This window comes from Thamnophis sirtalis, unplaced genomic scaffold (genome assembly GCF_051295495.1).
Source record: "Thamnophis sirtalis isolate CommonGarterSnake01/CBP01778 unplaced genomic scaffold, rThaSir2_p1.2 scaffold_9, whole genome shotgun sequence".
Lineage (NCBI taxonomy): Eukaryota > Metazoa > Chordata > Lepidosauria > Squamata > Natricidae > Thamnophis > Thamnophis sirtalis.
Window position 1 is genome coordinate 81626241 of NW_028261389.1, and position 25288 is coordinate 81651528.

The 25288-nt window shown below is 46.8% G+C and overlaps 1 protein-coding gene across 1 annotated transcript in view; it reads right to left on the bottom strand.

The window, feature by feature from the left end:
• The window catches only part of GRM3 (glutamate metabotropic receptor 3), a 74695-nt gene extending 52492 nt beyond the window's left edge, over window positions 1–22203 (bottom strand). The window contains exon 1 of the mRNA XM_087722426.1: window positions 21852–22203. The gene's annotated coding sequence lies outside the window, so the exon portion shown is untranslated. The remainder of the gene's footprint in view (window positions 1–21851) is intronic.
• Between the last annotated feature and the right edge of the window lie 3085 nt (window positions 22204–25288).

Sequence of the window (25288 nt, forward strand, 5' to 3'; positions counted from 1 at the left end):
TGGGTATGTCTAGTTTAATGAAAAGGAGGACTAGGGGAGACATGTGAGACAATATTCCAATATCTCATGGGTTGCCACAAAGAAGAGGGAGTCAAGCTATTCTCCAAGCACCTGAGGGCAGGACAAGAAGCAATGTGTGGAAACTAATCAAGGAGAGAAGCAACTTAGAACTGAGGAGAAATTTCCTGACGGTTAGAACAATTAATCAGTGGAATAACTTGCCTCTAGAAGTTGTGAATGCTCCAAGACTGGAAGTCTTTAAGAAGATGTTGGAGAGCCATTTGTCTGAAGTGGTGTAGATTTTCCTGCCTAAGCAGTGGGTTGGACTAGAAGACCTTCAAGGTCCCTTCCAACTCTGTTATTCTATTCTCTTCCATTCTCTTCCATTCTCTTCCATTCTCTTCCATTCCATTCCATTCCATTCCATTCCATTCCATTCCATTCCATTCTATTCTATTCTATTCTATTCTATTCTATTCTATTGTTCTACCATTTGGGGTTTTCAAACATAACTTTTCTAAAAGCACCAATCAGTCAGCTTCCAAAATAATGTTGAATTTCTATAGTTATTCTGAAATGATAAATATAATCTTAATAAATATAGAAGAATTCTACTGGTTCCACCACTCTGTAACATCCCCTGGTATATTTTGCAAATTTTGGCGTGTTTTGGTTGCTGTTCTATCATTCTGGCTCTTCCTGATTGAAAACCTCTTTGTTGTTTCAAGGCCTACTAATTATCTGAATGGATGCACTGCCAGCCAAACAGAAGTTGAAGTAATGTAGTAACTGTGGAAGTACAGCATCGCCTGCCCACCTTTGAACCTCTTATCTTGCAGGCGAAATGAGCATTCCACTCATCTCCATCTCGCCCGGCCTTTGCTGAGGCGGTAGGGAGATTTATTTCTGCAAGAGGAGAGCAGGGAGTACGTAGCAGTTGTTAGTGGGCTTATTCCCAGGAGCCGTGAGGAACACATAACAGAGATGGAGATCGCATTCCCTGTCTAGAAATGTCAAACTTCATCCAGGAGCTAAGAAAGCTGCGTTTTAGTTTTAATGATCTCTGTTACAGAGTTCCTTGCAATGGCTGAAACTGCAAAGGATCCAATTATCCTCACTTCTGCGCCCCTCAACCTGGTATCGCTTTGGTTCTTGTGACAGAAATCCTGAGGAGGCAAGGAAGCCCCATCAAGGAGCCGAGGTGGCGCAGTGGTTAGGGTGCAGCACTGCAGGCTACTTCAGCTGACTGCAGTTCTGCAGTTCGGCGGTTCAAATCTCACCGGCTCAGGGTTGACTCAGCCTTCCATCCTTCCGAGGTGGGTAAAATGAGGACCCGGATTGTTGGGGGCAAGAGGCTGACTCTGTAAACCGCTTAGAGAGGGCTGAAAGCCCCATGAAGCGGTATATAAGTCGAACTGCTATTGCTATTGCTATTCTTTTCCCAACGTAAGTCGCTTGGGAACTCCTGGGATAGATTGATGCTTTATCTTCGGCTTAACCCAATGCCATCCAAGTGGAACAACGTTCTTAGAATGTGAGGCCGGCATATCAAAAAGCACCACAGTGGGGAAGGCTGAGCTACTACGTTTCTTATGGTCATCCTACTAGCCCACTACCAAGGAAGCCATGTGATGGTTAGTGGATGGCGTGATATGGACTCAGGTCATTTAATCCTAGGCCTGGCAGGCTTCCTTTGGGCTAAATCAATCTCTTGGAAGGTTAGTTGGCTGGGCCAGTTGCCCTTCGCACTCATCCAGAGAGACAGGTGGACACGGAGACACAGTTTTGTTCTCTTTTCTCAAATTCCTGGGCTAAACAATGGAGAGCCGGTCACTCCTTCCATGTTAAAACGGGCTCCGGTTCCTACGATCTCATCCCTGGCCATGAAATCCTCTGTCAATCCAACAGTTTGCCTTAATTTGACTCGGCTCATCATCTGCGTTGTGCCCCAGACTGACTGCATGTCAAAGATAACACTGTGAAATTATCAATTTGCAATTTTGAATTGCCTTTGAAGATACAGTACATTTCATCTCCCACACTGTTCCACTTGGCACGGATTTTACATTTTCAGAATGGCTATGAACTTCTATTTATTATTATTATTATTATTATTATTATTATTATTATTATTATTATTATTATTTAGTAAGAAGAGCTTCTGGGGGAAAGAAATCTGACTGATATTTAAGCGCTACTGAGATATTAAATAACCCGATCATAATATTTCCATGAATAACCGTTGCAGATATTTCCCTGCCTGGAAGACGGAACTCCTGCAAACTTTCCCATTGTAGGCAGGGGTGTGATTGTGTGATTGTGTGACCCACATCATTGTCCTGTTTTTGTGTGACTGCTTCTTAACAAGAAAAATCTTGCTTTTTTAAAGCACAATCTGCTTAAATTGTGAATGCATTGGTACAGTATCAAGTCTCTAATGGGACCTTGACATTTTTTAGCCCCTTCCTCTCCCTGTTGTGCTTCGCTGGCAGCCCGTGGAGCTGGCAGCAGAGTCGGACAGTGAGGAGGTTGGGGAGGAACCTGGGCCAGTCCTGGAGTCTGGGGAAGGCTCTGTGTCAGAGGCAGAGAGGGGCGCAGGGCCATCTGGGAGTTACAGTATGTGCTGCCTCCAGAGCCTGCAGAGTCGGACATCAGCGAGGCAGAGGAACAGGGGGAGCCTGTTCCCAAGACCACGCAGGAGCAGAGCTGCCAGAAGGCAAGAACAGTTAAGACAAAAGGGGAGACTCAGGAGTAAGGCTTGGAGGTGATTGGCCCCTCCCATAAGACATAAAGGAGGAGCAAAGGGACTTGAGCCTTTGCAGGAAGGTTCCACCACCATTCTGTAATGTCCCAGTGGTTAGAGTGCAGTATTGCAGGCAAATTCTGCCCACTGCCAGCAGTTCAAGTCTCACTGGCTCAAGGTTGGCTCATCTTTCCAACGTTGGTAAGATGAGGGCCCAGATTGTTGGGGGCAAAAGACTGACTCTGTAAACCCCTTTAGACAGTTTTGTAAAGCCCTGGGAAGCAGTATATAAGTCTAAAGGTTATTGCTGTTGCCATGTATTTAAAAAGCAGGGTCTTCTTGGCAGTTAGAAGGATCTAAAATGGGCTTTTCTCAAACACATTAGAAGGTAAGCGTGAAAAACTATCCCACTGTATAAGGATGCTAATCTAATGTGCTTCTTCTCTCCCCCGCCCCTCCAAACATTTTCCAATAACTGTAGAATTTGATTGTGGATTATCTCAGAGACCTGGGAGCTAAAAGGGGCTGTTTAATTAATTAAGTGGAATTGAACTCATTGGCTGATGTGGGTCTAATGGTTAATTATGGATTGGTCCAGGATTCTATTAAAGCAGTGTTTCTCAACCTTGGCAACTTGAAGATGTCTGGACTTCAACTCCCAGGATTCCCCAGCCAGCATTCGCTGGCTGGGGAATCCTCGGAGTTGAAGTCCAGACATCTTCAAGTTGCCAAGGTTGAGAAACACTGTGTTAAAGCATCTCCTTCTTTTTACATACAATAACAGTTTTGTTGTCTGATTGATTTCACCTGTTGAGTGTGTATGTGTTGCACACCTTGCCAAACCTTGCAAAAAAAGGGTCAGGTGACAACTGCACACACGGGGGAGTCAAGGAGCCCCAATATAGTGCCATAAACAGTCACTTTGACTAGGAATAGCAATGAAAGAACAATTGCTTGACATAAAGTAGAGATGGCTCACAGAGGGCTGTTTTGTCTCTTAATCCCAATATAGTTTCTCCCTCCATCAAGATGGAGAGCTATTTTATACCTGCTTTTAATGAAAGGATTTCGTTCAGTTTCTTTACAAAGCTGCTGGAAGGATGCTAAAGAATATTTCCCAGAACAGAAGATTTTTAAGGCTGCCTCCATAGGACACAACTAATCTGGCAATTAAAGCCAGCCCACGCAGTACGGAATGGAGATTTGTAAAAGAGAATGGCCTAATAAAGCCGTGATTTTCCTACTGGGAAAGAATATTTTCCAAGTGAAGAAAGAAAATTGGGCACTATCACATTGGAAGAGTGGAAGAGTTACACCCGCCTCTGAGCCGGTCTTCAAGACACCTGAAGACAGGAGAAGAAGAAGAAGCAAAGAATGGAAGCTTTATCAAAGAGAGATGCAACCTAGAATTAAGGATAAATTTCCTGACAGTGAGAACAATTAACCAGTGGAACAAATTGTCTCCAAAAGTTGTATGTGCTCCAACACTGGTTTTCTTTCTTTTCTTTTTTTAAAAAAATGCTTTTCTATTAAATACATTTCTTAGTGCTTAATAAACTTCCTGTTGTCTGTGTATTTAATTTGCTTAATAGTGCAAACTTACATTCTGAATCTCCACCCTCTTTTTCCAACCATTGGTCAAACAGATTCCACGTTGGATACCATTCTACGTCTTCTTCCTGTTTCATTTTCAATGTTGATCTATCCATTTCTGCACAATATAATATCTTTCTGACTATCTCCTCATCTCAGGGTGTTTTTCCAGGAAACGTTGGAGGTTTCCAAGAAGAGATAGGACAACCATCTGCCTGAAATGATAGAGGCTCTCCTGTTTGAGCAGAGGGTTGGACTAGAAGACCTCCAAGGTCCTTTCCATACAAAAGGGAGGCATTCAATAACCACCAATGCACTGATTATGTTACCTAGTTTGGTCATGAAACCTTTTCAAGAAAACCATCAAGCTCGGGGAGCAGCCAGGACCCCACATTCCAACCCTGAGTTGCAAAGTTGGTCTATAAAACCAACATTGCTTGATGAGGCTAAGATGCATCTTTCTCCAGCCTCTTGTCCCAACTAGAGACCAGCATGAGATGTAGGCATACATGTCTCTTGCAGACAGGATGTCTGAATTAGGAAAACCTGCTTCTCATAATAATGTATCACACTAACTCTTCAAAATAGGGACGCAGTAGCTCAGTGGCTAAGATGTTGAGCTTGTCAATCAGAAAGGTCAGCAGCACGGTGGTTTGAATCCCTAGTGCTGCGTAACAGAGTGAGCTCCCGAGACTTGTCCCAGCTTCTGCCAACCCAGCAGTTCGAAAGCAGGTAAAAAATGCAAGTAGAAAAATAGGGACCTCCTTTGGTGGGAAGGGAACAGCGTTTCATGTGCCTTTGGCATTGAGTCCTTCTGGCCACATGACCATGGAGACGTCTTCGGACAGCGCTGGCTCTTCGCCTTTGAAACAGAGATGAGCACCGCCCCCTGGAGTTGGGAACGACAAGCACATGTGTGTGAGGGGAACCTTTAGCTTTTAACTCACCTGAACTAAGGATCAGGATAGACCAAAGAGTCTTTTTAAAAAGCCATGTTGTTTCAACAACGTGAGTCACGGCTATTCCAGTCTCACAGGGGTTTTCAAATTTTGTAACAGCAGGAAATGATGACATTTTGAAGTGGACAGGCCTTTCTCTACCTTGATATTCCAAATTCAGGAATTTGCTCTAAATAACAGCGTGTCACTAAAGTTAAATCAAACCTTCTGAGAATTACAGCATTGTAGGAATTTAGGGTGGAGGGCAAAGACTTCTGCGCCTCTTGATGGTAAGAAAATTGGGCTTCCTTGCTTTACTCAGAGAATTAAAGACATAAAGAGAGACAATGTGAAAGGGAAAGTGTTCAGAGAAATGCTTTTTCTCTTGTTTACTCTAATTCTACCCATCCTTTTTAATATTGCTGATACGTACACACTTAGATAATTAAAACCATATTTAAAGCTGGACTTGTTAAAGTGATTTCAGCTGCAATACTGAAGTCACTTTGGCTCAGATGTCGGTTGACGTATTGCAGTTTTGTTCCCTGGGTTCCATTGACCTTAATAAGCATATATGCATATATAGATTATGAGAGAAATGATAAGACCCAAATCACAAACATATACTGTGGCTAAGAAATAAACTCTCATTTCCCCCCAACTCCATTTAGACAAATTGACAATCCTTGGTTGCAGTGGTGAGACTCAAAATTTTTCACTAGCGTTTCTGTGGGCGTGGCTTGGTGGGCGTGGCTTGGGAAAGGATACTGCAAAATCCCCATTCCCTCCCAATCAGCTGGGATCTCTGGAGGCAGATAATAGATGGGGGCAGAGTCAGTCAGAAGTGGTATTTGCCGGTTCTCCAAACTACTCAAAATTTCCACTGAAATTTTGAGTAGTTCGGAGAACCGGTAGTGGAAATTTTGAGTAGTTCGGAGAACTGGTAGCGGAAATTTTGAGTAGTTTGAAGAACCAGTAGCAGAAATTTTGAGTAGTTTGGAAAACCAGTAGCGGAAATTTTGAGTAGTCCAGAGAACCAGTAGCGGAAATTTTGAGTAGTTCGAAGAACCGGTAGTGGAAATTTTGAGTATTTCAACTAACCGGTAGCGGAAATTTTGAGTAGTTGGGAGAACCGGCAAATGCCACTTCTGGCTGGCCCCACCCCATCTATTCTCTGCCTCCCGAGTCCCAGCTGATCGGGAGGGGATGGGGATTTTGCAGTAATCTTCCCCTGGGCTGGGGTGGGAACAGAGATTTTGCAGTATCCTTCCCTGGAGTGGGGAGGGAATGGAGATTTTGCAGTAACCTTCCCCCTACCACAGCCACCAAGGCACGCACACAGAACCAGCAGTAAAAAAATTGAACTTCACCACTGCCCCACTCTCCGCTCACATTGTAGGCGAATCCATCACTTGTTGCTGGTTGCTGGTGGAAGCCTAATTGTGCCGAGATGCCATCAAAGGTCCATCGACTTAGACAGATGTGAACATGAATCAACTCTTCCCTTTAACAACCTCGTGGCCACCACCGACATCCACACATTTGTTCCTCAATGAGGTGAGGAAAGGCACACACCAAAGTATTTCGGGGGGGGGGGGGAACTCAACAAAAGGAAAGAAAAGCCCCTTTCCTTCTGTCGTCCCATCCCTGTAAAGACGGGAGGAGGCTTTTCATCTGCGATCCAGATGAAAACCAGCAGAGTTCTCTGAAGTTCCAGGGGTTTCAACTTTGAAAAGCAATTTGGAGATGTTTCTTTTCTTAAATTGCCTCCCCTAAGGCATCCGGCCTTCCCAGCTTTGCCACTTCAGTGATGACTAATGAAGCGCTCCGTTGACACTCTGCAGGGGCCGGGAGGGGTGCGAATGTGTGAAAGACCCAGAAATGCTTTGTGCTTTCCTTTTTCTGCTCTGCATCCAAACAGGTTCATTAGGTGACAGGAGCTGAGTCAGCAGCTCACTTGGGCGAACAGAACGGTGCGCGGAGCACCTGCAGGCGGCTTTTACCTTTGCAGCACAAGTTCCTTAAAGTTGATGAAGGAGGGGACAAGGGATACAAGAGCTGGGGGGGGGTTCTTGGGGCTCTCGGAGCCTGGTGGTTTTCCTGCAGACGTTTCATGACCCACCTGAAGAACATCACCAGCACTGAAGATGTTACCTAGTTGGGTAACGAAACGTCCGCAAGAAAACCTCCAAGCTCAGAGAGCCCCAAGGATTCCAAGAGTCATTTTTGCTGTTGTCGTCGTCCTTCTCCTCCTCCTCTTCCTCTACCCACTCCTCCTCCCTGCAAACTCACTCCCTTTTAGACTGATGAAGTTACCTAGTTTGGGTCATGAGATGTCTGCAAGAAAGCTGCCAAGCTCAGACAGCACCAAGGATCCCACCGTTCTCCTCTCCCCCTCTCCTCCTCCTCCTCCTCCTCTTCCTCCTCCTCCTCCTCCTCCGCCTCCTCTTCCTCCTCCTCCTCTTCCTCCTCCTCCTCTTCCTCCTCCTCTTCCTTGTCCTCCTCCTCCTCCTCCTCCTCTTCCTCCTCCTCCTCTTCCTCCTCCTCCTCCTCTCCTCCTCCTCTTCCTCGTCGTCCTCCTCCTCTTCCTCCTCCTCGTCTTCCTCCTCCTCCTCTTCCTCCTCCTCCTCCTCCTCCTCCTCCTCTCCTCCTCCTCCTCCTCTTCCTCTTCCTCCTCCTCTCCTCCTCCTCTTCCTCTTCCTCCTCCTCTTCCTCCTCCTCTTCCTCCTCCTCCTCTTCCTCCTCCTCTTTCCTTCTACACTTGATGATGTCACCTAGTTGGGCAATGAAATGTCTGCAAGAAAACCATCAAGCTCAGAGAGCATCAAGGATTCCAGTCATCGTCCTCCTCCTCCTCCCTCAAACCCTCCTCCCTTGTAGCCCTGATGATGTTACCTAGCTGGGTCATGAAACGTCTGCAAGAAAACCACCAAGCTCAGAGAGCACCGAGGGACCCCCTCGTTTCAACCCCGAACTGCAAACAATTGTCTTATCAATAAAAAGGTGGTTGAGAGAGAACAATCATTTGGTCTTTTGCATCCTCTTCAGGGCTCCTCTTTGTCTCGTTTCATGTTTCCCAACAAAGGCCAAATCCTCTTGGTGTGGCTTCACTTAAAAGAGAACGGCAGAGCAAAACAGCAATAAGACTCAAGGATTTGATAAGGTAAAAAGGGAATGCTTCCCCTCGCACATATGTGCTAGTTGACAGCTAGCCAGCACTGTCCGAAGACGTCTCCATGGTCATGTGGCCAGCATGCCTCAATGCCGAAGGCGCATGAACCGCTGTCCCCTTCCCACCAAAGGTGGTTCCTATGTTTCTATTTGCATTTTTTACCTGCTTTCGAACTGCGAGGTTGACAGAAGCTGGGACAAGTCGCGGGAGCTCACTCCGTTACGCGGCACTAGGGATTCGAACCACCGACCTTTCTAATCGACAAGCTCAGTGTCAGCCCCTGAGCGACTGCTTCCCCTTTTGATAAGGTAGTGGAAGGTTAAATTAGAGCTATTTTTTAAGCTTGTGGGGTAGCTCTTCTCCTCCATTAATATTTTGGCTTATGCCTTAGAATGGAGCGAAGGAGCTTATCATCCGTGGTCATTTTCTGGACATCAACATATCACCAATACAAAATGCACCTTTTCTTGAGGGGGAGGGAAACATGCTCTAAGCAGACATCAGGATGGCAAACCCATTTCAGCTCATGCTTTGCAAAGTAGCTGGTTCTCCTCCATCCAATATTCATATTTTCTGCTAAAGTTCCCATTGTGTCTAATGAAATCAAATCACAATGAATTATGAAAACTGGAGAAGCCCGGGATTGAAGAGTGACAATGCATGTTATTTGCTTTATTTCTCGATCCATATGAATAAAACATTTCCTCTGGTGCCACATAATACTCCCCTTTTAAAAGAATATCCTTCACTCTCCCAGACCTATTACTCAATTGCCTTGCCTGCTACATGGCTTTTTAAAATCCGGGGGCGGGGGGGGGGGATGTCCGAACTGCAGAAACATCTCAAGGAAAGAAAGCTCAGAGGGAAGGAAAGAAGAAAGGGAGGGAGGCAGGAAGGAAGAAGGGAGGGAGGGAGGGAAGAGATGGGAAGGAGGGAGAGAGGGAGGAGGAAAGAAGGAAAAAAGGAAGGAAGGGAGAAAAGAGGGAAGGAAGGGAGGAAGGTTCAGTAATTAAAGTTATACGTAATACCACTTTAATCATTTGTAGTGATTTTTGATGTCTATAATATTAAATTACTAGTAATGTGTACATGGAAGCCTGCTACACCCCCCACACACCCACACGCCCACTTTCATTCTGGAATGAAGAGCAAGGTCATTGCTATGCCCTGGAAGAGTGAATGGTGGTGCAGAATGATTTAACTTGAGTTTCAATATTAGATATCACTTTTAGTTGTTGTGAGCTGTCAGGTGAGAAGGGCACCTATAAGAATGAATGAATGAATGAATGAATGAATGAATGAATGAATGAATGAATGAATGAATTCCCAGTGCACGCTTATGAATTTCTGCAGATCCGAATATTGTAAACGGGCATTGAAAGAGGTGCAGTAGAAAACACGATTGATGTAATAGTGAGCCACACACAACCAAAACGAACAATTGCACATCCTGAAAATCTTTCTACTTTTGCTAAAAGAAATTCAGGCAAAGCACACCTGATTGTTCGGATGCCGAGCAAGAGATGCAACCTGTGAATGAACGAACGAATCCTATTATGGTCACTGGCCACAATTGCTGGTCAGCTTGGCCGCTCAGAAAAACGCCCTTAAGTAGAGCAGAGCAGCCCTGGTGAGTTCCCAGTCTTTGATAACCTTATTTAAATGTGCTGATAACCCGTCACCAGGAGCCCCTGCTGGGAGAAGCCAAGATGTGGAAGGGGTTGTGAAGTGGTTGCGCATGAATGGGATCCGGTGGTAGACGGGGGAGTTTCCTAACTGAGTGGGGGGTTCTTGGAAGTGCTGTTTGTGGAGGGAGTCAGGAAAGTTCGCAGCAAAGCACTCGTGATCCCAGAGTCGCATATTTTAAGAAAGTTGCATTCCCACCTCATGCGGCTCATCATGATCTACAGGCGCCCCATTGGCTTTTGAAGAGGCCCCCATTGGAAACCATCTGCTTCTTATTAAAGGTAAAGGTTCCCCTCGCACATCTGTGCTAGTCGTTCCCGACTCTAGGGGGCGGTGCTCATCTCCGTTTCAAAGGCCAAAGAGCCAGCGCTGTCCGAAGACGTCTCCGTGGTCATGTGGCCGCCATGACTCAACGCCAAAGGTGCATGGAACGCTGTTCCCTTCCCACCAAAGGTGGTTCCTATTTTTCTACTTGCATTTTTTTTCTTGCTTTCCTGCCAGTTGCTTTTGAACTGCTAGGCTGGCAGAAGCTGGGACAAGGAACGGGAGCTCACTCCGTTACGCAGCGCTAGGGAATTCAAACCAGTAAACTGCTGAAATTTCTGATCGACAAGGTCAGCATCTTAGCCCCTTAGGCTCCCTCCTATTTTCTTTTTGCTTCTTATTACCTACACACAATTCACCCAGAATTAGCATCTCGGTTTGGTCCAGGAGCCTGGGAAGATCTTCCTCTTCCTCTCCCTCTCGGTTGGTGCAGGGACCACCCCGGGGCATTCTCTGAATGAACGTGGGATTGGGCTCCAACAGAATGATGATGGGCTTCCAGAAGGAGCTCCATTCATCTCCAAAAGGCTTTTGACAAAGGAGAGATTTCACAAAGCCCTATGGAGAAGAACTGGGCCAGGTTCCAATTTAGAGGGGAGGGGGGTTGAAAACCTGGAGGTCTCCTAATTTAAGGAGACCTGAGAGAATGAGCCTCTTTTAGGAAACAAACAAGGACCCCCCAGCACGGAAACTTTCTAGTATGAATGGATACGGATGGCCTCCGGGGGTGTTTTTCAAATCTAGCAACTTTAGGATGGGTCAGAATTCCCAAGCCAGCATGAATTCTGGGAGTTGAAGTCCACATGTTTAAAAAATTGTCAAGCTTGAGAAACAGTAGTCTTAAGTAAGTGAGAAAAGTGGGTGCAGGCACTGCTTACTTAATGTCCACAATTGAACCTGGAATTTTGATTATGTTATTGCCGTTGTTAAGTGGGTCGCCACGTGACCTGACTCAATTTTTACAACTGTTTTTATGATAGTAGCCTCTGTCAAGAAAATGATGTCAAAGGCATCACGAGGGGCATTCGCTGGCTGGGGAATTCTGGGAGTTGAAGTCCAGACATCTTCAAGTAGCCAAGGTTGAGAAACACTGCATTAAATTCTTCCTGGGAAAAAGCTCCACATGGACAGGAAGTGAGTGAATCTGTTATTCACTAAGGACACCTGTTCTACATCTTAGTTTTCCTCTGACTCCCCCAAATTACAGGGCCCCTCTTTGCTGGCCTTCTGGGAAGAAAGCATTTTTTTACTACCATGGGTGTGGCTTGGTGGGCATGGCAGGGGAAGGATACTGCAAAATCCCCACTCCCTCCCAATCAGCTGGGACTCGGGAGGCAGAGAATAGATGGGGGCGCGGCCAGCCAGAGGTGGTATTTGCCGGTTCTCCCAACTACTCAAAATCTCCACTACCGGTTCTCCAGAACTGCTCAGAACCTGCTGAATTCCACCTCTGGAAGAAGGTTACAACGAAAGTATCCTGGAGGGCATTGAGAAATTAATTGAACGGCACCATCTGTGTTGGGTTGTTTAGACTGTTTTTGCCTCGTTTAGTTTAATTCAATGTTTATCATTTGCTGTTGGCTGTTTTAGATATTATTATGCATGACTATTTTTTTTTAAATTGTGGTAGCCACCTGGAGTTCTTGAAAATTATGTTGATGTCCAATTTAATAAGGACAATAAAGGCATCATAAATATTCTGTGTTTGTCCCTCCCTTATAGGGAATGACTAATCTCACACCAGGCGGCTGGAAGTCTGTGCTTTTTTCAAGAGGCTGGTTTTTCTTTGAAGAGGTTTCGCTTCCCATCCAAGAAGCTTCTTCAACTCTGACTGGATCCCATGCCCCACCATCCAGTCAGAGCTGAGGAAGCTTCTTGGAATGATCAGTGAAACCTCTTCAAAGAAAAAGCAGAAAGCCCCGTTGCCTCTTGAAGACAGCACTTTTGGGACAGGCTGTTGAATGATCCTTCTCGTTAGATAGTGATCATCTATCATGATCGTTGGGAGGCATGTGGCGGCTCAGTGGCTAAGACACACTGAGCTTGTCAATCAAAAAGGTTGGCAGTTCGGCGGCGTGAATCCCTAGCACCACCAAAGTTTTGGATGCCAGGAAAGTGCAGAGCCCACACGGAGGATCTGGGAGGGTGAAAAATGGACTTCCTGGAAGTCTGGGCCTCCGGAGCCCAGGGGGAGGCTGTTTTCGCCCTTCAGGAGGCTCGAGCAAAGCCTCTGGAGTCTGGGGAAGGAAAAAACACCACCCACCCACCCCACCATGGTGCAGGAGGCCCAGTAGGCCACGCCCCCATGGCCACGCCCACCCAACAACTGGGCAGAGAACCGGTTGCTAAAACGCACCAATCCCACTCCTGGGAGCCGAGGTGGCGCAGTGGTTAGGGTGCAGTACTGCAGGCCACTTCAGCTGACTGTTATCTGCAGTTCGGCGGTTCTAATCTCACCAGCTCAAGGTTGACTCAGCCTTCCATCCTTCCGAGGTGGGTGAAATGAGGACCCAGACTGTGTGGGCGATATGCTGACTCTGTAAACCGCTTAGAGAGGGCTGAAAGCCCTATGAAGCGGTATATAAGTCTAACTGCTACTGCTATTGCTATTATTGCTCACATCTGACGGGAGACTTTTTAGGAATTTGAGACTTGCTCACTCTCACTATTTTCTTTCTTCGGGTAATTCCACGGAATTAAATCTGGGAATACAGGGATGGGCCTTAATTAACAAACAGAGCCTGTTTCAGGGCAGTATCGGAAAGGCCAAAGGTAGCTAGGATGACAGCCAGGGATTAGCAGATTGAGCTGACTTAGGCTGCCCTACTGAATTATTTGCATGCCGTATAATCTTCCTGTATCCATGCTTCTTCCCAGGTCTGATTCTCAGGAGACGAGCCGGGCGGATTCTAGTGGGTTGTTCATTTTCAAGTGCCCTGAAGCTATTTGGCTTAAAAGGAGAGAAAGAATTCAAAGATAGCAATGACTTGCAGGGGAGATGGGAGGATGGACCAGTGGCCAAGGCAGGAATAGAGAGGAGTGTTGTGTAAGTGCTGCTCCCACACTTAACTCTTTGGAGTCGAAATCTGAAGCAGGGGGGTCTGCAAACTTGGCGACTTTAAAACCTGGCAACTTTAAGACGTGTGAACTTCAACTCCTAGAATTCCCCAGCCATCCATGCAACAAATGCTTCTTGTTTGTATCTTAGGATGAATGATTTAGGATCAATGTTCTATTACTTTGTTGTTTCTAGGTACACGGAGAAGGTATGCACAAATTTCTTGTGTGTCCAACCACACTTGGCCAATAAAGAATTCCATTCCCTAGTTGCTATGCTGTGCTATCCTTTCCCTTCCCATCCCATCCTTGTAACTTCTTCCTCTTGGGTTTTAAAACCAATCTCCCTCCCGCTTGGCTCTCGGTGGGTGCAGAGTTGAGTTAAATCATGCCATTAATCCGAGGTCCCTTCAGAAGGGGAGGGGCTTGTGGAAAGGTTAGAGAAAGCCCTGCCCCTCCCTTCATGGGGATTTTAAGCCCACAGGGGTGACTTCCTTTATTATTCCATCAAAGGTGGCTCTCCTGATTGGTATTCTGGAAGCACACCCCCATCGGAGAATGCTTCCTTCGAAAACGGATCTAAAGAAATCCATTGGCAAGGTGGGTTTCGTTCTTCATCTTACACCTTCCTTGTCTGTCGCGGAGGAGAACTTGGAGGTGTGTGTGTGTGTTTGCTAACCAAACGTTGGAGGGTTTTACGATTCCCATCCTTGTTTTGCTGCTGGGAAGCCTGAAGAATGAGCCATGTGATGGGCAGGCAAAGGCTGGCAGCCTTCGGGAGAGTGCAAATGCCCCTCCAATTTGTGAATCTAGCAGAAGGACAATGGTTGGAAAGAGGGAGCCCATTCGCCAGTCATCTCACGTCCAGCCTTTCTCTGGGCCCGGAGCTGCTGCGGAGTCCGGGGGGGGGGCTGTTATTCCCATGTCCCCTGACATCCCCCCCTTAAAAGCAAGGGTGGTCGAAGGGGAGTTTAGGGGTGAGCTGCATTCTGGGCAGAGGACCCGAAAGGTCCTATGGAAAGCAGCCCCCAATATTTGGGGAAGCCATTTCCTCCTCTTTTTAAAGACAAAATGTTAGTGTTGGTATTTGGACAAAAACAAATTGGGGGTTTAAATTATTGGGATGACTCTTTCTTTCTTTCTTTCCTTCCTTCCTTCCTTCCTTTCCTTTCCTTCCTTCCTTCCTTTCTTTTCCTTCCTTCCTCTTTTCTTCCTTCCTTCCTTCCTTTCTGCTGATCTTTGACTGAGCTTCAGCCCAGAGATTGAATGCATGTTGTGTTTTTTTTAAATTCGCTTTGTCTTGTATTTTAAATTCTTTTAATATCTTTTAATTTTTTTAAGTTGTTTTTATGTAAGCCGCCTGGAGTCCTTCGGGATTGGGCGGCATACAAATCCATTAAAACCTTAAAACCTTAAACCTTTCCTTTCCTTCCTTCCTTTCTTTTCCTTCCTTCCTCTTTTCTTCCTTCCTGTCTCTCCTTCCCCTTCCTTCCTTCCTTCCTTCCTCTTTTCTTCCTTCCTTCCTCTCCTTCCCCTCCCTCCCTCCATCCCTTCCTTCCTTCTCCTTCCTTCCTTCCTTCCTTCCTTCCTTCCTTCCTTCCTTCCTTCCTCTTTTCTTCCTTCCTTCCTCTCCTTCCCCTCCCTCCCTCCCTTCCTTCTCCTTCCTTCCTTCCTTCCTTCCTTCCTTCCTTCCTTCCTTCCTTCCTTCCTTCCTTCCTTTCTCTATTCATGCATGGCTCCCAGATTTCAATGTGCTGGATTTTTTTATTTACTTATTTAGGAAACACATTTCTGTAGCCATCTCGCACAGTGTTTCTCAACCTTGGCAACTTCAAGATTTGTGGACCTCAACTCCCAAAATCCCCCAGCCAGAATTCTGGGAGTTGAAGTCCGTATATCTAAAGTTTGATGAAAAGAAGGACTAGGGGAGAGAGGAAAGCAGTGCTCTGATATCTCAGAGGCTGCCCCAAAGAAGAGGGGAACAAACTATTCCTCAAAGCGCCTGAGGGCAGGACAAGAAGCAATGGGTGGAAACTAATCAAGGAGAGAAGCAATCTTGAATTAAGGAGAAATTTCCTGACGGTTAGAACAATTGATCAGTGGAGCAACTTGCTTCCAGAAGTTGTGAATGCTCCAACACTGGAAGTTTTTAAGATGTTGGATAAGCATTTGTCTGAAGTGGTGTGGGGTTTCCTGCCTAAGCAGGGGGTTGGACTAGAAGACCTTCAAGGTCCCTTCCAACTCTGTTATTCTATTCTATTCTATTCTATTCTATTCTATTCTATTCTATTCTATTCTATTCTATTCTATTCTATTCTATTCTATTCTATTCTATTCTATTCTATTCTATTCTATTCTCTATTCCATTCCATTCCATTTTCTATTCTATTCTATTCCATTCCATTCTCTATTCTATTCTATTCTATTCTGCACTCTATTCTACTCTACTCTATTGTATTCTATTCGTTAAAGCTGAGAAATGTTGTACAGTGAGCTAAAGATGAGAACTACTATAGGGCTACTACCCAGTAGGCCATGCCCACCATGCCACACCCACCCAGTAACCGGGCAGAGAACTAGTTGCTAAAATTTTTGAATCCCACCCCTGGATCCCGCAATGTTGACCCCACCTTGAGAATCCCCACGGCTAGTGGCAAATGAATCTAACAAATACATAAATGGATATTGATCCCAACAAGGAACGTTAAACACATCGTGGTGGGAAGAGAACAAGGCTCCGAATATGACATGAAGCGGAGAAGCAGACTTGAACTACGCCAATATTCTCTCGATGTTAGTCGTAAAAAAAAAAAAAAGGGGTTGGAGCTCCTTGACCAACTTCGAGTGCGCCCAAACTCCAACCTACACCCCCCAAAACGAAGCCTTAAAGAGAAATTCCCCAGATTTTATCCAGCTCTATTTCACAAACCTTAAAGGGGCGGAACAAAGACATCTCTCTGTGTCTCTGTGACAAAACTCAGATCAGATGAAGATGTGCAGGAGGAGAGCTCAGCTCCAGAACAAGAGGCAAGTTTTCCAAATGTTTTCATCAGCAAAGATAGCTAAAACGCACAACACACACACACACACACACACACACACACACACACACAGAGGCACAAGTTGAGCGGGATAGAAGAGGGAGAAGCTGGATGTTATATTCAAGGCAGGTTTAATCTGAGATACAATCTTAATGGAATGTGTGAATAATCTCCAGCTAAGCCACTCATTAGATATTTGTCAGCTGCTTAGTCCCCCCAAATGGGGATCCACGTTGTGTTTTGATCTTTGCAAAGCAAATTTAAACTCAGCCGAAAGGCCCAGTTGACGCGTGAGCTGCTCCCGCCCGACTTCCTCTTTCTTTAACCTTCGTTTCAGTTTTATGACTTGCTCAATGAAGAATTGAGATCTTGCACATCACCGTGAAATCTTAAAGGGTTTTAATAAAGATTTGACCTTAATGTGGATTTTTGCTTTCATGGCATCTGATTATTCTGATTGAGATGATAAATGTCATGACTGCGATGGATGCCTTACTACGCTTGATCTCAGCCAAAAGATGGAGACGTCTGTGACCCCAATAAAGGGGATTTTGCAGTATCCTTCCCCTGCCACGCCCACCAAGCCATGCCCACCAAGCCACACCACGCCTCCCAAACCACGCCTACAGAACCAGTAATAAAATTTTGAATTTCACCACTGGTGTACATGCACAGGGAGGGGGGCACATGCAGAGGGCCACACACACATGGGGCATGGCCATGTGCAGCCCACTGCATGCACATTGCATTTGGGGGGGTTCGTGCATGCTTTGGGCATTCAGTCCGGAAACGGTTATCCATCCCTGATCCAGAGCTTTGCCTTCAATAGGTTGATGAGCAAAGCTTTACTTTATGGAAGATGGGAGGGGAAAAAAAGCTTATGGTGCAATTAATTAACTGGCTGATTGACTACTCCCTGGAGTCTTTAGACTTTGTTGTGGTGGCTACAAGACCAGCAGTGCATGGATAGCAGTTAGACTTAGCAGTTAGATTTATATACCGCTTCATAGGGCTTTCAGCCCTCTCTAAGCGGTTTACAGAGTAAGCATATTGCCCCCAACAACAATCTGGGATAGGCTCTCAAGTATACATGCTTGTACTTAGAAGTGGACCAGATGTATTAAAAGTCACCCAGAAATGAGATCCATCAAGGCCTTTGGGTGAAAACTAATTCACATGGTCGCTTAGCAGTTGGCTGTAACATTTAATCTGTGAAGGTGCCAGGACTAACACCCTCCAGCATTCACTTCCGTTCAAGTGCCAGCTTTCAGCCTCTGCTTGCCAAGAGGCGCCACACTTAAGATATCTGCTTTTTTCCCCTCCCCTGCACTTCGAATGCCATCCTACGTGTGATTTCTACTGAGTGGCAAAACTTTCTAAAGGACTTTAAAAAACAAATCTTCAAACTTATAGGTGCATCTAGTCTTAGAAGAAGCAGCCTGTCTTTGCTTTCTTCTTCTTTTTAGATGTTGAGACTCTGGAAAGAGAGCAGAGAAGAGCAACAAAGAGGACTAGGGGACTGGACAGTTGTTGGAATTGTGTAGGGTTAGTTTATTGAAAAGAAAGACTAGGGGTGACATGATAGCAGCCTTCCAATATCTCAGGGGCTCCTACAAAGAAGGGGGGGGGTTCAACCTATTCTCCAAAGCACCTGAGGGCAGGACAAGAAGCAATGGGTGGAATCTAATCAAGGAGAGAAGCAGCCTAGAACTAAGGAGAAATGTCCTAACAATGAGAACAATTAACCAGTGGAACCACTTGCCTCCAGAAGTTGTGAATTCTCCAACACTGGAAGTTTTCAAGAAGAGATTGAACAACCATTTGTCTGAAGTGTGGTAGGGTTTCCCATCTGAGCAAGGCATTGGACTAGAAGACCTCCAAGGTCCCTTCCAACTCTGTGATTCTGTTATTATTTCCCAATTTAGCCTGAAGTATCCAGATGGATCTTCCACTCAAGAAGATTTTGCAGATTAACCAAGGTGGTACATATCATGCTATAACTTTAGAATTTCTTGGTCTTCCTTATTTCTATTTATATCGGTCTCCATTTAATCAGATTTGAAGGGAACAAAATCTTGCCTTTCTCTATCACTGTTGACCTCAAAGCCATGGAGAATTCCTGGATGTTAGAAGGTATTTTAATAAAGGACTATAAAGAGCTGAAGTGCCCCATTCTATGCATTAGCAGTCCGGTTCACCAATCAGTGAAACAAAAACGTTTTAATTTTCTTATTTTCTGATCGTCTCTGAAAGTGAAAGATAATTTTACTATTGAAAATGCTCTCTCTCTCTCTCTCTCTCTCTCTCTCTCTCTCTCTCTCTCTCTCTCTCTCTCTCTCTCTCTCTCTGTGTGTGTGTGTGTGTGTGTGTGTTTCTCTGTCTCTCTGTTTCTCTCTCTCACACACACACAGAGCGAGAGAGGGAGAGAGCAGAGACTGTTTTAAACCTCCTGGTTTTTCTAAAATAGCATTATTTTATTTTGATGGCTTAGACTGAAATCTGCAGGTAGCATCTTCCATCATTTGGAAGAGAAGGGAATGGGCTCAGCATTTTTTTTTTTGCCATTGTTCTCTGGCAAGACATCTGATCCAGCGACTCCTAAACGAACAGCTAGCAGGGAGATATAACCGGGAGGGCAAAATATTTATAGGTGTGCAAATTCATTGCCAAGGTGCTGCTGTCCCACTCAGGCTGGCCGAATTTCCTTTCAGAGAGAGAGAGAGGAGACCTTAAAAACGAACCTTGTGCGCACACGCCCACCCGGCTTCAGCTGATCACACCTGCTGGAAATGAAGACACCCAAAAGTGCACCTGCTTTCCTGCGATACATTACGGAGCGAAGAACTCCTTTTGCAAGCAACGGTATCGATCTTCATTTGAGATGATTTTGTAAGAAAGAAAAGAAAAATCAAATCACCATAATGCATGTCACCTTCTAGAGGGAAAAAACTGCACACAATGCCCTATTCTCGAAGCCCTAAATAAGCACATGGGGGGGGGGATTTTCGCCCTTCAAGGAAAGCAATCCTTTTCTACCCAGCCATGGACATCAAACAGAAGAGGGACGCATACTCTATGGTGATACAAGCTGTTGTAGGATACAAACAGAGGAAGGCTCCTCCGAGTCATGGCTTCATGGACACCAGATAGTACATAAATAATTCAAAATCCACTGAGTGGAGAACACGTTCTGTGGGCTGTACCAGAATATCTGTTGATCTGAAATCCTCACGGGAAGCAGAGATCAAGTGGGTCTCTCCAGTTTAAACCGCTGTTGGAAGGACCGGTATTGTTGCAGGACAGAAGATCCAAGGACTAATGGATGGTGTGATCCATTCGGATGTTCTCCCATGTATGAACTCCTGACAGGAAGAGGGACCCAGGGGTCATCGACAACAGCCCCCCCCCACCCCAAATGGATTTGGGAGGAGCGCCTCTGTCATATCATAAAGGGAGCTTCAAGAAATAATCAGGCTGAAACTATTTAACCACAATATCAGGTTTTGATATTATGTTGTAACGTTACTCTACCCAAACCATGAGGCTGAACATTTTTCATGCACAAAGGCCAACTCTACACTACTAGCATCTTCTAATTGCATTCTTCTCTCTCCCTCCCTCTCTCCCTCCTTCTATTTCTCTCTCTCCCTCTCTCTCTCCCTCCCTCTCTCTCTCGTTCTATTTCTCTCTGTTCCTCCCTCTCTCCCCCTTCTCTCCTCTCTCTCTCGCTCCCTCTCCCCCTTCTCTCTCTCCTGCTCCCTCCTTCTTCCCCCTCCCACTCTCCTTCTCCCTCCTTCTTTCCCTCCTACCCTCCCTCTCTCCCTCTCTCCTTCCTTCTCTTTCTCTCTGTCCCTCCCTCTCTCCCTCCTTCTCTCCTTCTCTCTCTCTCCCTCCCTCTTTCTGCCCCTCCCACCCTCGTTCTCCCTCCCTCCTTCTCTCCCTCCTGCCCTCCCTCCCTCCTTCTCTTTCTCTCTGTCCCTCCCTCTCTCTCTCCCTCCTTCTCTCCTTCTCTCTCTCTCTCCCTCCCTCCCTCCTTCTGCCCCTCCCACCCTCCTTCTCTCCCTCCTGCCCTCCCTCCCTCCTTGTCTTTCTCTCTGTCCCTCCCTCTCTCTCTCCTTCTCTCTCCCTCCCTCCTTCTGCCCCTCCCACCCTCCTTCTCCCTCCCTCCTTCCCTCCCTCCTTCTCTCCCTCCCTCCTTCTCTCCCTCCCTCCTTCTCTCCCTCCCTCCCTCCCTCTCCCTCCCTCCTTCTCCCTCCCCCCCCTCTCCCTGAAAAAGCCAAATCATCCTGATATTCAGCCTCCCGTTATTTCCACCATCCTTGGCGTGTATTTTCTCCCCAAACGCTGTTTCTCTCCATGCGATTTCCCAGCCCCTGCTTCTCTCGTCCCTCGCCCCACCTCCACTGCAGAGTGCCTCTTTCTCCAGAGATGCTTTGTGCTAAATCTGCTGCACTTAACAACTGCCACACAAAAACTTTGCACACTTCCTAGCAGAGAAAGCCTGACCACAACCCCCCAAAACGGACTTCATTCACACCCGAGTTGAGTCCAAAAAGAGACCCAGGCGCTTGATTCCCACGAAGACCCGAAATATCATTTTCACGCTTGCTTGGACTCCCCATCCGTTTCTTCCCAAATAGCTGACGAGATAGTTACCAGGATAACAAAGGGGATTCATTACAGGAGATTGAGAAGCAGGAATAAAGTCCCGGCATGATAGGAGCTTTCCAAAACACGACAGTTATTCAGCCTGCTGGGGAGGATCTCGCCTTGCAACGAAAACAGGTCTTGGATCCAGGACGGAAGGACAATAACTTCCACCGAAGAAGCCCGGGAAAGAGGACTAAGGGACGGACACGATTCCACCTCCAAGGCTTTAATAACAACCTGCACGCGAGCCTCGCAGCCAAAATAATAATAACCTCGCCGTTATTTAGCTCCGCCAGGGAACGTGGGGCCAAAAAACCCCACCGCCTCTTACGTAAGAAGAGTTCTTGGCCGGGTTTGATCTCCCCAAAGTCGGAGACGGCCAAGAACGCAGAGAGGGGGAGAAAAGGCGAAGAGCCCCCAGGAGAAAGCGGGGAGGGGGGGGGTTGTGTCTCCAGGCTTCTGCAGCCCCCACCTCGGGGCTCCAATCCTGCAGCCGCAGCAGCGCCCGCCTCGCCCAGCCGGGAGACAGGTGTCCGCTGCCCAGCCCGGGACCTCCCGCGCCTAACCCGGGCCAGGTGGAGCCGCTCCGGCCGCCTGCAAGACCGGAGGGTGGGCGGAGGAGGGGAGGAGGGGAGGGGGAGGCTTACCGTGCCTGGCCGGAGCTGCTGCCGCCGCCGCCGTTGCTGCTGCTGGGCTCCCGGCGGGCGTCCCCACCCCCGTCATCCTCCCGTCCGCCTCTCGCTGCCTCCGCGCCTCGGACGCCCAGCCAGGCGGCGGTGGGGAGGGTCCCCCTCTCGCTCCTCCTCGGCCTCCGCTTCGCCTCCTCCTGGCCGGGCTGAGGGGCGCAGCTCCTCCGGGGCCTCCGGGGCGGTGGGACCAGGCTGCCAGGCAAGAGGGGCACCCTCCGTCCCGGCTCGCCCGGCGGCAGAAGTTCAGCTCCTCTGCGGGGATGCGCTCTGCTGCGGCGCCTTTGCGCCCGGGGCTCTCCGCCTCCTCCTCCTCCTCCTCCTCATTTGGGGAAGGGGAAGGGGAAGCAGCAGGGAGGGGGTCTGGGAGGGCGAACGTGGAAGCCCCGGAGGACTCGGCGGGGAAAGGGAGGGTGCGGACCCCCCACGCGTGCACACACGCCCACAAACACACACAGACAGCCCGCGCGCCTTGCGCACCCTGGCGAGCTGGCGCTCCAGCTGTTGAACTTGCTGTCCGGCGAGAGCAAATCCTGGCTCTGGTCGCTGGGAAAGGGAGAGGATGCTGTCTCCTAGCAACCCCTCATCAATCTCCTCCGGATGCCGCCTGATTGGCCCGGGCGGAAAGGGGAGCCACGCCCGCTTTTCCCAAAGAAGGCTGCCCGCGGTTGGCATCCTCCGGAGGGAGAGAGGAATCAGTCTGACCGGTCAGACAGGAGGTACGAAAGGCAGGAAACTCCCCGCTGTGCCACTTGTTCCAAAAAAATAATAATAATAAGTGCCCACTTTCTCCTTCTGTCCCGGGAAGACCACTAATGCTAATTATCATGAGTTCCATGTTTAATGAATAAAAGAGATACTAATAATACTGATAATACCAATAATAATACTAATACTCCTGGCCATGGATGAAGCATGTAGCAGTGATGCCCATTGTCATCGGGGCACTTGGTACCCTGTCCAAGAATTTTACAAAACACATCCAGAAATTGCAGCTTCCTGCAATAACACCAGCAGAGCTGCAAAAAACCGCGCTACTCGGAACATCTTATATTTTAAGAAGGTCCTTGGTTGATACCTAGGAGGCTGGCAGAAATCCGTCAGTCAATGGGATTTGTGATGCATCTTTAAACATTCAGTTGACTTGAGTTTCATGTTTAATGAATGAAAGAGATAATAATAATAGTCTTATATTTTAAGAAGGTCCTTGGTTGATGCCTAGGACGCTGGCAGAAACCCCTATCAAGCATCAGCGCCAGTCAATGGGATTTGTGACACATCTTTAAATGTTCAGTTGACTTAAGTTTCATGTTTATTGAATAGAAGAAATAATAATAATAGACTTATTGACTAATTGGCTAATATTGACTATTAATTTAATAATTTAATATTAATTTAATATATTAAAATTGACTACTAATTGACTAATATTGACTAATTGACTAATATTGGCTGACTAATATTGACTAATTGACTAATAATTAAGTTGATACCTAGGATGCTAGCAGCAACCCGTATCAACCATTAGCACCAGTCAATCGGATTTGTGACCCACCTTTAAATGTTCACTTGACTGAGTTTCATGCTTAATGAATAAAAGAAATAATAATCAAAACAAAACTTAGATGCTCTTTTTCTATTTTAAGGTACAATCAAGCCGTCAGGCTTTCACATGCGATGACATCTTTTGTCTGGTAACCTGGTCTTAATAATTCATGGACATTTGAAGTTAAAAGTGTGTGTGTTTTTCATAATGGGTGTCTTGATAACCGTGGGGCGTTTGCAATTAAAATGTGTGCTGTGAATAAACAACAAGAGGCAGAGGAAATTTACAGAAGTGGGGGAGAGAAGGCTCGGATTTCACATCACTGGCCTTGCTGAGTGTTTATACAGCATGTTCAAAAGGCAAAGATTGTTGCAAACTTTCCATCACATGTTGATGGACTTGGAGGAGGAAAATAGGATTCGGCTCTTTAAAAGCTTAATGCTTTATTACACGTGAAGTGAGGAGAAAGTAGGTTCCATCCAGGATTATCAAACCAGTTCCACTCTGGAATGAGCGTGAGAAATATAAGCAACCCAGCTTTAAGGAGGAGGGGAAAAAACAGTTATATTATTTGAGAGAGACTCACGTCAGTATCAGGAACTTTTGATTTATTTTTTACAAGGGGTTTCGGATTATTTCATTTGTTCGTTTATCTAGGGCAGAAGTCCCCGTGGGGTAGATTGGAGGAGGAAATGGAGGCTGGCCTTCCAACAACAGATGGAAACTAACCGAAGAGAGAAGCAAGCTAGAATTAAGGAGGAATTTCCTGACAGTGAGGACAATGAACCAGTGGAACAGCTTGCCACCAGAAGTTGTGGGTGCTCCATCACTGGAGATTTTTAAGAAGAGGCTGGACAGTCAGTGGTCTGGGATGGCATAGGTTCTCCTGCTTGAGCAGGGGCTGGACTAGAAGACCTCCGAGGTCCCTTCCAGCTCTATTCTCTTCTGTTCCTATGTAGCAGGGCTGTGGAGCTATGGTCCTTTTACAATCTGTGTACTTCAACTCCCAGAATTCCTGAGCCAGCCATGCTGACTCCGAGCCACGCTGGATGAGGAATTCTGGGAGTTGAAGTTGGGAGATCATTTTTTAAAAAGGCCAATAGTTCTGGCATCCCTACCGTACAGCATCGCTCATCCTTCATGCCATCTCTTCGGGACCTCTGACATCACAGGTGGCAATAACCAACAATATATACGATTTGGTGCACTGAAGGAAAATTAAGCTATCCGTCACGGCTCGCGTCAAGGACGGAATCACAAAGCCACCTCCATTTCCTTTCGTTTCCTCCTGCCACATCAGCTCTTCCTTTCCCCAGATGCTGTATTTATTTATTTATTTATTTGCACCGCAGGGCTCAAGAAATGAGTCTTGAGGAGCAGCACAGGAAGCCTCCCCAATTGGCTTTCCAGGAGGAAGAGCCGCTGATGACTGGCTGTTCTCACAGCAGCCGCCATTTTCTCCACGGACAATCTCACTGGCCTAGGAGAGGTTTTATGGGGTTGCTGCATTTTTGTAAACCAGTGCTTATCTGGTGTCTAACTACGCTCAGCAACCGAAGACGGTTTTCTCCCAGTCGCAGAGTTCTTCTGAACATCGGACGATGTGGAAGGAGAACCAGAGAGTCCACTTCCTTTCCATCCTCTCTGATGATTGAGATCTTGGACAGAGGGGTCAAACTCAAGGCCTTGGGATGCTTCGATCTGGCCTGTGGGACCAGCCTGGAAACAGCACAGGACTGGCTGACAGTGCTTCTGCCAGTGAACACGGAGGGTGAGGGAGAAACATGTGGCCTCCTCCTTCAGCCCTCTGCCAGTGAAAACAGATGTTTCCTCTTTTGTATTTGAGGGTGCA